The sequence below is a fragment of the Nicotiana tabacum genome, chromosome 6, assembly GCF_000715075.1.
Source record: "Nicotiana tabacum cultivar K326 chromosome 6, ASM71507v2, whole genome shotgun sequence".
Lineage (NCBI taxonomy): Eukaryota > Viridiplantae > Streptophyta > Magnoliopsida > Solanales > Solanaceae > Nicotiana > Nicotiana tabacum.
This window is the reverse complement of record NC_134085.1, coordinates 104,136,063-104,147,610: the sequence shown is the minus strand read 5'-3', so window position 1 is coordinate 104,147,610 and position 11,548 is coordinate 104,136,063.

Below are 11,548 nucleotides of genomic sequence, written 5' to 3'. Positions count from 1 at the left end.
CTCATGGTGCCTGTGAAGGTTTTCACCGATAAGACTCTCTCATTTTATTTTATTTTTCAGCTGGGGATTGGAGTGTTGTCGATATGACTCTCTTTGCTGGGGATTCTTTCGCCTATCAATTCATTTCCAGTTTATGATCTTCTTCTTTGTTGGGGATCAGAGTGTTATTCCCGACTTCCATTTGCATTGACTTGGCACTTCTCAGATACTGATCGGGAGGTCTTTTTTGGACAACAATATGGGTTTTTATGTATGGCCAAAAGGAAAAAGGATATCAAAAGTTCAAAATAATTTTGATGGGTAAAACAATACAACTCTTGGAATCAAACTTTCTTACCAAAATTATAAATGCAAACTTCTGCCCCAGTTTTTCTTGCTTGGCGATTTTTATTTTGTTACATTATGTTACATTATGCACACCATGTTACACTATGACCGAGCCGTGAGGCACCTACGTATCCTTCTTTGAGGAATCAGGTCAAACGTAGTTCCCATTCCTTTATTTTTCTTGTGACTTTTCTTTATCATCATTATTTTTCTCTTTTCTTTTTCTTTCATTTTAATTACTGATCCCAAAAGAGGGATATGAAAGAATAAATAAGGCTCAAAAGGGGAAGCAAAGGTTAAAGTGTTTGGATAGAAGAAAGAATTGCCTCCGTCATTTCATTCTCCGATAAATGCCAACCACAAACAAACAACAATTACAATCAAAAGAAATCATACATAATATCTCTTAACTGCGTCAGAATTGATAGCCATGTCGACGCATTTCCCGTCGATATCTGTTAAACATAAAGCGCCATTGGGCAACACTCTGGTTATAATGAATGGTCCTTGCCAATTCGGGGCGAACTTGCCTTTTGCTTCGGCCTGATGTGGCAGGATTCGTTTCAACACCTGCTGCCCCACCTCAAATTTTCTGGGGTGCACCTTCTTGTTGTAGGCTCTCGCCATTCTCTTTTGATATAACTGGTCATGACACACAGCTGTCAATCTCTTTTCATCAATCAGGTTCAACTGCTCCAACCGGGCTTTGACCCACTCGTCATCATCAATCTCAACTTCAGCGACAATCCGAAGGGATGGAATTTCAACTTCCGCCGGTATTACTGTTTCAGTTCCATATACCAACAAATAAGGAGTTGCACCTATTGAAGTCCGAACAGTAGTGCGATAACCCAACAATGCAAATGGTAATTTCTCATGCCATTATCTGGACCCTTCTATCATCTTCCTCAGTATCTTCTTGATGTTCTTGTTGGCTGCTTCAATTGCTCCATTTGCCTTGGGACGATATGGTGTGGAATTACGGTGTGTAATCTTAAACTACTGACATACCTCTTTCATCAAATTGTTGTTAAGATTAGCACCATTATCCGTGATGATCACTTTTGGGACCCCAAATCTACAGATGATATGGGAGTGAACAAAATCCACCACTGCCTTCTTGGTTACCGAATTGAAAGTTTTAGCTTCAACCCACTTAGTAAAATAGTCGATGGTCACCAGAATGAACCTATGACCGTTGGTAGCTGCCAGCTCAATACGTCCAATGACATCCATGCCCCAGGCAACAAATGGCCATGGTGCTGACATTGTATGCAATTCTGTCGGTGGAGAATGAATCAAATCTCCATGTATCTGACACTGATGGCATTTTCACATGAAATTGATACAATCACGCTCCATAGTGAGCCAATAGTACCCTGTTCGAAGAATCTTCTTCGCCAATACATATCCGCTCATATGTGGCTCACAAACTCCAGCATGTACCTCTGTCATAACTGTCGTGGCTTGACTGGCGTCTATACATCTCAACAATCCCAAATCAGGGGTTCTTTTGTACAACACTCCTCCACTGAGGAAAAATCCATTGGCCAATCACCGAATGGCTCTCTTTTGATCTCCAGTGGCTGATCCGGGTATATCCCCATCCTGAGGTACCCCTTGACATCATAAAACCATGGCTCGCCATCCATTTCTTCCTCTATCATGTTGCAATAAGCATGCTGATCACGAACCTGGATATGCAATGGGTCAACATGAATTTTGTCTGGGTGATGCAACATTGATGCTAAAGTGGCCAAAGCATCGGCAACCTCATTGTGAACTCTTGGGATGTGTCTGAACTTCACTGATCGAAATTGCTTGCTCAGATCGTGCAAACATTGTCGATATGGTATGAGCTTCAAATCCCGTGTTCCCTATTCACCCTGAATCTGATGCACCAGGAGGTCCGAATCTCCCAAGACCAAAACATCCTCGACATCCATGTCTGCAGCTAGTCGCAGACCCAAAATGCATGCCTCATACTCAGCCATATTGTTGGTACAATAGAAACGCAGCTGAGTTGTAACAGGATAATGACGTCCTGTTTCAGAAATAAGTACCGCTCCTATTCCAACTCCCTTCGCATTTGCGGCTCCATCAAAGAAAAGCTTCCAACCTGGTTCCTCAGGTAATTCCAACTCATCTATATGCATCACTTCCTCGTCAGGAAAATACATCCTCAACGGCTCGTATTCTTCATCAACAGGATTCTCAGCCAAGTGATCGGCCAGTGCTTGGGATTTCATGGCCGTCCTCGTCACATAGACGATGTCAAACTCTGTGAGTAATATTTGCCATTCCGCCAACCTCCCTGTGGGCATAGGCTTCTGGAAAATATACTTTAGTGGATCCAAGCGTGAAATGAGATAAGTAGTATATGAGGACAAATAATGCTTCAATTTCTGGGCCACCCAAGTTAGGGCGCAACATGTCTTCTCGAGTTGAGTGTACTTAACCTCATACACTGTAAACTTCTTCCTGAGATAATAGATGGCTTGCTCCTTCCTTCCTGTAATGTCGTATTGCCCCAACACGCAGCCAAACGAATTTTCCAGGACCGTTAGATAAAGAATTAACAGTCTCCCCGGTTCAGGTGGAACCGACACAGGTGGATTTGATAAATATCCTTTGATCTGGTCAAATGCCTCCTGACATTCTGCCGTCCATTCTATCGCAGCATCTTTCTTCAGTAGCCAAAAAATGGGTTCACAGGTTGCTGTGAGTTGTGCAATAAACCTGTTGATGTAATTCAACCTTCCCAACAGACTCATTATTTCTGTCTTGTTCTTCGGCGGTGGCAAATCTTGGTTAGATTTGATCTTCAACGGGTCTAGTTCAATACCTTGCCGACTGACGATGAATCCCAATAGCTTTCCAGATGGAACTCCAAATGCACATTTGGCTGGGTTGAGCTTAATATTGTACCTTCGAAGCCTTTAGAAAAACTTCCTTAAGTCTGCTACGTGGTTTTCCTGACGCTTGGATTTTATGATCACATCGTCCACGTACACCTCAATTTCTTTGTGGATCATGTCATGAAACACATTAGTCATTTCTCTCATGTACGTTGCCCCAGCATTCTTCAAATCAAATGGTATTACCCGGTAGCAATAAGTTCCCCACGGCGTAATGAATGTCGTCTTTTCCGCATCTTCTTCATCCATCAGAATCTGATGATACCCAGACGTCCGGCACAATTGTCGATCAAGATATGGATGTTGGGTAAAGGAAAGTTGTCCTTTGGGCTTGCCCTGTTCAGATTGCGGTAATTAACAAACACCCTGATCTTCCCATCTTTCTTCGGCACCGACACCACATTAGCCAACCAATCAGGATATCGAGTGACATGAATAACCTTTTCTTGCAGCTGCTTGGTTACTTCCTCTTTAATCTTCACACTCATATCCGTCTTGAACTTCCTCAACTTCTGCTTGACGGGAGGGCATGCCGGGTCAGTAGGCAATTTATGAACCACTAAATCCGCGCTTAAACCCGGCATGTCATCATACGACCATGCAAAAATATTTTTGAACTCAATAAGTATTTTGATTAATTCTTCCCTGATATTTGGTGCAATGTGGATACTTATTTTAGTTTCCCTGATATCGACTGCATCCCCTAAATTGATGGCTTCTGTGTCATTTAAGTTGGGCCTGGATTTTTCTTCAAACTGGCTTAACTCTCTGTTTATCTCTTCGAAGGCTTCATCCTCATCATATTCCGATTCATTATCATAATCGACCTCTTATATAGTTAGTTCGGAATCAGATTGATCTTTTAGACTAGGTTGAAGATCCGTTGTGCATGCCATGTCGTTAAGACCAGTATAAAGAGAACTGTTCAGAAAAAGAAAAGAAGAAAAATAAAATTAAAAAGGAAAAATAAAATAAGGAATGAAAAAGAAACTTTTTATTTTATTGAATTATGGGATAACAAGGTTTCACACTTTGATGAACACAATAAAAATAAAAAAGGAATCCGGATTACAACCCTGGATTAATCCAGAAAACAAGAAAGAAAATCAGAGCCAACTACCAGGACTCCCTCCGAGTAGGAAGAGGAGTAGCTGTCCAATTGTTGACATTGTCCCTAGGCCCCACAAACTATATGTCTGCCTTACTGGAACCTTCTCCAGCTTCTATCATGTTGACATCGGCAAACAGCCTTTCAAAGCCTTCATTCAAATCTCCATCTGGCCCGATCAGTGGTCCGAGAACCTTCGGTACCGACAACTCTCTGATACCCGCTCCGACAAATGATCTGGATAGGCGCGGGATTGGCTTAGGAAGGACCCAGATGCTTTTCTTCAACTTGCGGGCCCGCTTTACATCCGCTGCGGTAGGCTTGAATCCCAATCCAAAAGTATCCAGGTTCTTGGGCAAAGAAACTGGCTGGACCATTCCCTGCAGATCAATCCCCAAACCTTTTCCTGGTACAAACCCGTTGTTCAACATCTCCGAGGCTATCATGAAGGTCACAGCTGCGATTCTGGGAAGTGGAAGGCCCCCACCCTCAGGAATTTTGTCTACTGAGACTGCGTCAAAAACCTGATAAACCCATGGGCCCTTTTCATCGTCGGTTTCTATGAAGGGCACAATGGCATCACTGACGGCATGTGTGCCGTCATCCCCATGTACCACAATCTCTTGTCTATCCCATTCAAATTTGACCATCTGATGCAGTGTAGAAGGCACTGCTTTGGCTGTGTGGATCCAGGGTCGTCCCAACAAAAGATTATACGACACCACCACATCTATCACTTGAAATTCCATGGTGAACTCGACCGAACCAATTGTCAATTCCAGTATGATATCACCCACTGCGTCAATACCGCCCCCATCAAAACCTCGGACGTAGACGCTGTTCTTGTGGATCCTATCATCAACAACCTTCAGTTTGTTCAGAGTGGCCAAAGGACAGATATTGGCACTTGACCCATTATCAATTAGTGCTCGAGTGACCACCGATTCTTCGCATTTTACCGTCAGGTAGAGTGCCCTGTTGTGTTCTGTACCCTCTACTGGTAACTCATCATCAGATAATGTCACTCGGTTTACTTCGAAGATTTTGTGCGCTATTTTCTCCAAATGGTTCACTGAGAGCTTGTCCGGGACATGGGCTTCGTTCAGAATCTTCATTAATGCCTGACAATGATCGTTTGAATGGATCAACAAGGATAGCAACGAGATCTGGGCTGGGGTCTTCCTTAACTACTCTACAATGGAGTAGTCCTGTGCCTTCATCTTCTTTAAAAACTCCTCTACTTCTTCCTCCGTTACTGGTTTTTTTATTGTTACAGGATTGGCCCTTCTCAATTCTGCGGGAACAAAACACCTTCCCGAACGAGTTAACCCCTGGGCCTCGCATACTTCTTCCACAACCTCCTTCCCCTTATGCATCACTGTCACTTGACTGTAGCTCCATGGCACATCTTTCTCATTTGTTATCGACAACTGCATTATTGGCCTGATAACAACTGGTTCTACGTGGAGCCCCTTCACCACCAACACTGGTGTGCTTGATACTCCCTGCAGCACTGCCTTGATTGACTCTGGCTTCTTCGCAGCAACAGACGAACCTTTCCCCACTACCACAAATGGCTTGTCATCTACTTTTCCCAATTGTACCACTGTCTTTCCACTGGTCGACTTTTCGTTGGGACTAGCACGAATCATCATTACCGTTTGTAAGGGTGTTTTAGGTTTCCCTCCTTCGTGCACTAATTCGATCAAGTGGGCCTCATGGTGCACCGGTAACGGGTTGTCATTAATGTTGGGTGCCTCTGGTGCCTGAACCTCGATCCTATTTGTGTCAATAAGATCTTGTACGGCAGTCTTCAACTTCCAACACTTCTCAGTATCATGCCCGGGAGCCCCCGAACAATATTCACAGCTTACTGAGTGGTCCAGATTTTTGGGAAGGGGATTTGGTAATTTGGGTTCAACAGGACTTAATAGGCCTAACTGCCTCAACTTGTGGAACAGAGTAGTATAGGTTTCTCCCAGCGGAGTGAATGTTCTCGACCTCTGCACCCTCTCGTTCCTGAAAGCCTGATTTCCGCGGAAGATTGGCCTTGAAGGATTCCTGTAGGCCCTTGGTGGTGAGTATGTGCTTTGCGGAGGTGGGTATGTGTTTTGTGGAGGTGGATATGTATGTTGGGGAGGTGGATATGTATGTTGGGGAGCCGACGCACGCCATTGCGGGCGAGCCGGAGGCTGGGTGTAAGTTTGGGCGTGATGGACGGAGAAATGTGGCTCTTGAGGTGGATAATAGGGTTGTGGAGGGTTGTATGGAGTGTGTGGATAATTTGGGTAATGGGGTCTGGGTTGGTAGCGAGGGGAAGGACCTTTGGATTTGGACCAAGTACCTGCTTCGACTGTTGCGACCTCCTCTTTTTTTTTCCGAGCGCACCTCCCGTGCCGCTTTGGATAGCCTGAGTTGTGGCCTTGATCGTCGAATAACTCACTATCTTGTTGGACCTGAGTCCCTCTTCAACCATGCCGCCCATTTTTACTACTTCATTGAAAGATTTACCAACTGACGTCACCAGGTGACCAAAGTAAGTTGGCTCCAACGTTTGTAAGAAGTAGTCCACCATTTCACCTTCCCTCATTGGTGGATCGACTCTTGCTGCTTGTTCTCTCCAACGGAATCCGAATTCCCTGAAGCTCTCTCCAGGCTTTTTCTCCAGTTTTAACAGTGTGAGACGGTCGGGGACGATCTCAAGGTTATACTGGAAATGACCTGCAAATGCTTGTGCTAGATCGTCCCAGGTAAACCACCTACTAGGATCCTGCCTCGTGTACCATTCTAATGCGGACCCGCTTAAACTTTGACCGAAATAACCTATCAGCAACTCATCCTTTCCACCTGCCCCTCTCATTTTACTACAGAAACCTCGTAGATGTGCCATGGGATCACCATGTCCCTCATATAGATCAAACTTTGGCATCTTAAAACCTGCCGACAATTGAACATCGGGGAAGGGACACAGATCTTTATAGGACACACTGACTTGGCTGCCCAATCCATGCATATTCTTGAAGGATTGCTCCAGGCTTTTCACTTTACGGAGCACTTCATCCTACTTCGGATTCTTGGCTGGCCTCTCAGTTTCTGTCGAGAGCTGAAGGTGAGGGGTGTAGGTGTATGGCTCGGGTGCTTTGAAGGTGAGTTCAGGAGGATAGTATTGATTGTCATGAACCTGAAACACTGGTTCATCAGATGATTTTTGCAATGTGGCGGGTGGAGGTGCCACGAAAACAGGAACAGCTGGTGGAGAAGGGTTTTGTTTGGGTGGTGAAGCTTGGGAATTATAGGAAGTTTCCCCTTGATAGTATTGGGCAACGGGGAAGCTCGTTGATGGACCAGTGGAAGGGTGTTCCGAAGTCCGAGCTGGTGAAAGGGTAGGAGTAGGGGGAAGTATTGGTGGTGTTTGTCCCTTAGCCCAGGCTAGGTGCATCCCAGCTATCTCTTGTCTCAACCTGTCTACTTCCTCCTTCATCATTTGCATCTCCATCTTTTCCTCCTTAACACTTTTGTCCGAACCAGACATACTTTCCGGAATGGGCCCTTTTGATCTTGTGTGGTAATGGTAATCTGCCAGAACGTTCTAACGAGCTAACTGTTTTGAAATCTCTTTCTCTGATATAAACAACAAACTTGTTAGCGTTAGAGTTTAACACATATTGCAATTTCACATTGGGGAATGCAATGTTCCTAGGCAGTTTAACCATTTCTAACATGTCTTTGCTTCGACTACATGCGTCATTCCGGCTTATGTATTTACTTTGCCTTTTCCCCCCCTTTTTTTAGTGATGGTCGAATCTTATGTGGATTGCCTACGTATCATGTCCCCGCATGAATCAGACCGGGCGTAGTTCTGCCACAAGTAAAGACATAAATTTTTTATTATATTTTCTTTTTCATTTTATTACCAAAATATGCTATTACAAGCTACCCATTTGAAAAAAAACAAATGAAATACAGACTCCACACTATTGACATTGTTTGATATGAAAAGAGAACAGAAGGGTAGACAACAGACTCTTAAAAACAAACAAGTACAGACTTGAACTAGGGATACATTAAGGCCTTGAATTTTGGTGCCCGCGAGGCATCGTTTGGCCTTTCGGCGGGCTTTGGTGCCAGGCCTCTTTGCAAGCTTTTTAATTCCTCCATGATCCGGTGGATATAACCCATGACTGAGGCAAAAAGGGTATCACGGGGCATTTCCTCACATGTTAGGCACTTCGTGGTGATGTAGTGCCCAATCACATCGCTCCTACCCCTGATTCTATCCCTTTCCATACACAGCTGTTCTATTCGTTGATTCTTTAATCCCAATACTTGAGTATTGTCAACGAGCTGATCTTGGAACCTCTCTATTTGTTCCTCCATTCGGGCTATTGAATCATAGCAGCGCTCCTTGTCCGTTCTAGCATCTCGGGCTTGTTTAAAGACCCGATCTCTGAGAGTGGAATTTGTTTCTCTTAATATTGCAATGATCCCATCATAATCCCTTCTCACTTGCCATAGGTGCTTTTTCCGCGCTGTTGCATCTTTTGCCCATCTGGCCCGCATTCTTGCTATGCTAGCCTCGGATCTTTCCAAGTCTTTTGAGCTTTCAATGACCTGATTCCTTAACCCTGCTATCAACCTTTTATCGGACCGGCTTCTCCGTTGGTTGTCGGCATCCATTATGACTTGTCAGTTTTGAGCTCTAAGGGAGTCATTTTCTTGGGCTGATTTCTTTCTGTCCCTTTCATCGTCCGCGGTCTGAATTTCTCTTTCAAATTGAAGATCTATGACCTGCTGCTTCAACTTGCCTATTGTGGCCCTGTATTCTTTTTCCTTCACCAACCAGTCCCAATGCTCTTGTGAGGACTTGGCAAATTCTTGAAGGTGAGGTCTTTTAGCCGGCCTTCCAGACGACAATTCCCCTTTGTACCAAGCCTGATATTCGGGTGACACTTCTCCTCTTGCCCGAGTTAGTACACAAGTATTTGCCTCCAAGTATTGACATTGGCTCCAAATCTGGCGGACCCTTGCTTCAGGAAACTGGCCATCGGAACTGATCTCAGTCACTTGGGTGCTCAGGTCCTCATCTTTCGGCACTATCTGACACCTCCCAAGTTGCCTCAAAACCCGATACGGCGCATAAGGTTGAATGCTCTTAAGCCCCATCAAGAGAAAATGGGGCCTAGCTGCTGGCATATATATGACTTCGTCGATCGGTAACCATCCCAGTGTCCACTGTATTTGACTGGCGTTGAGGGTCCGGAAGTATGAGGTCCATGCCGAGACTCCTTCAGGTAAGCGGACCTCATTAATTCTGGTGTAGAACTCCTCTATGCAGGTTTTCTCAGAATATCCATGGCTCAGGAACTGGGCTCGGTGACATAGGTGTTCGGTCATCCACATTTGCAATAACAAGTTACACCCTTCGAAAAAGTTCCCTCCGGCTTTGCAGGCCGTGAGAGCTCGGAAGATATCAGATACAATCATGGGCGCAAACGTGTTGTCATATTGAGTGAGCAAAGTACTGACGACCCCAGCTATCTTTATGTCAATATTCCCGTCTTTTCTTGGGAACACTAAAGCCCTAAGAAGGTTATCATGAAAGCAACCCGTCTATGTTCATCCCACTTTCTACGGTTACTTTTGCTGCACAACTTGTTTTCTGGCTTGTCGAATCCTCCTATGTGGTCATATCTTTGGTATATGAAGCTTAGAGTGCAAAAACCTTTTGCCAAGTCTGGGTTATAGATCGTTCTGACTATCTTTAACGAGTCCAAAAACCGGTGCACCGCTACGGCTCTTGGAGCAACCAGGTATTTACGCCTCAACGGAACCGTAGCACTGCCGATGTACCCTGTTATTTCCTCTAAAGTCGGGGTGAGTTCAAAGTCCGAGAAGTGGAAGATATTGTGCGTCAGGTCCCAGTAAGTGACCAGTGCCCTTATAATATACCCTCGAGGCCTGATACCCAACAAACCCGTGAGACCTTTCAGATGTTTCTTGACTTCGTCTCGCCCTTCTCCGCCATAGCCACAACTGGAGGGGGATTTTATTCATGATTGAAAAAGGTTCATTTTGAGTCGTGCTCATTCTGCACATTTATTAATGTGATTAAACAAAATAAAAATTTATTTGACTCAAAACTATTTGATTATTTTTCATAAAAGAAAGACCCTATTTTCCGAACACGGCCTTTCAGCACTTCAGGGACGAAGATTTTAAGGTTGTGCGAGTCAACCGATCAAAAATCCAAAAACAATGATAGGAGTGGCCGTTTATGCAAAGTCAGCCTTCCGGCGTCCCTTTCGGGAACATTCGGCTATTTCTGACAAAAATGGCATCGCCCGACTCTATGACAAAAATTAAAATTTGACATTTTTTGTTTATTTTTGCAAAATGGGAGGTTGGACCCGACGAGGGTTGCCTACGTATCTCACGCCCTGTGAGAATCAAACCAGCGTAGTTCGCCCAACATAAACTAAACTTGTAAACAAGACTCCTTTCTTTTCAAATAAATCAAACTAAAAAAAATCATTTTTCAAAATTTCGGTAGGGTTTTGACACTACTTGGACATTGATTTTATTTTTCTAAAAATAAGTAATTATCTCCCTACACTGCTATATTTTTTTTCTTTTTTTTTCACAATTTTTCAAAAATTCCCGATTTCAGAAGCCGGTCAGCATGCAGATCTAAATCAAATAAACGTGCAAAACAAACAAGATGCAACAGGATGGTTCTTTTTCATTTCAGGTTGCTTGTCCTAGACGGACCCAACCCCTGTGTTGAGTCCCCTAAGTCAAATGCAACATGATGCAAATAAACGTTCCTACTAGGGATCCAGCATGAAGTCAAGTTATTCTAGGTTCAACCTGGGTATATGTTCTAGACAGTGTACCCGAGCGGACAACTCGAGTTGAGGAAGGAGCTCCTTTCCGGGAACCAAAAGGCCAGCCGACTTAGAAGCTTTCCGAGCCTCTTTTATTTCAGGGTATGACACTAACAGAATAGGGAGTCTCAACCAGTAAGCACATCCCTAGAGGTGAGAAGAGAAGGTTTCGGCATAGTTTATATGTACAATTCAAATAATATCAATGCGGTAAAAAAACATCATTTTGCACATTTAGGCCAAAACATGTAATAAGATCAAATAATAAATAAAGCCAAATATAACAATTCATCTAAGCTCGAATTCTGAAC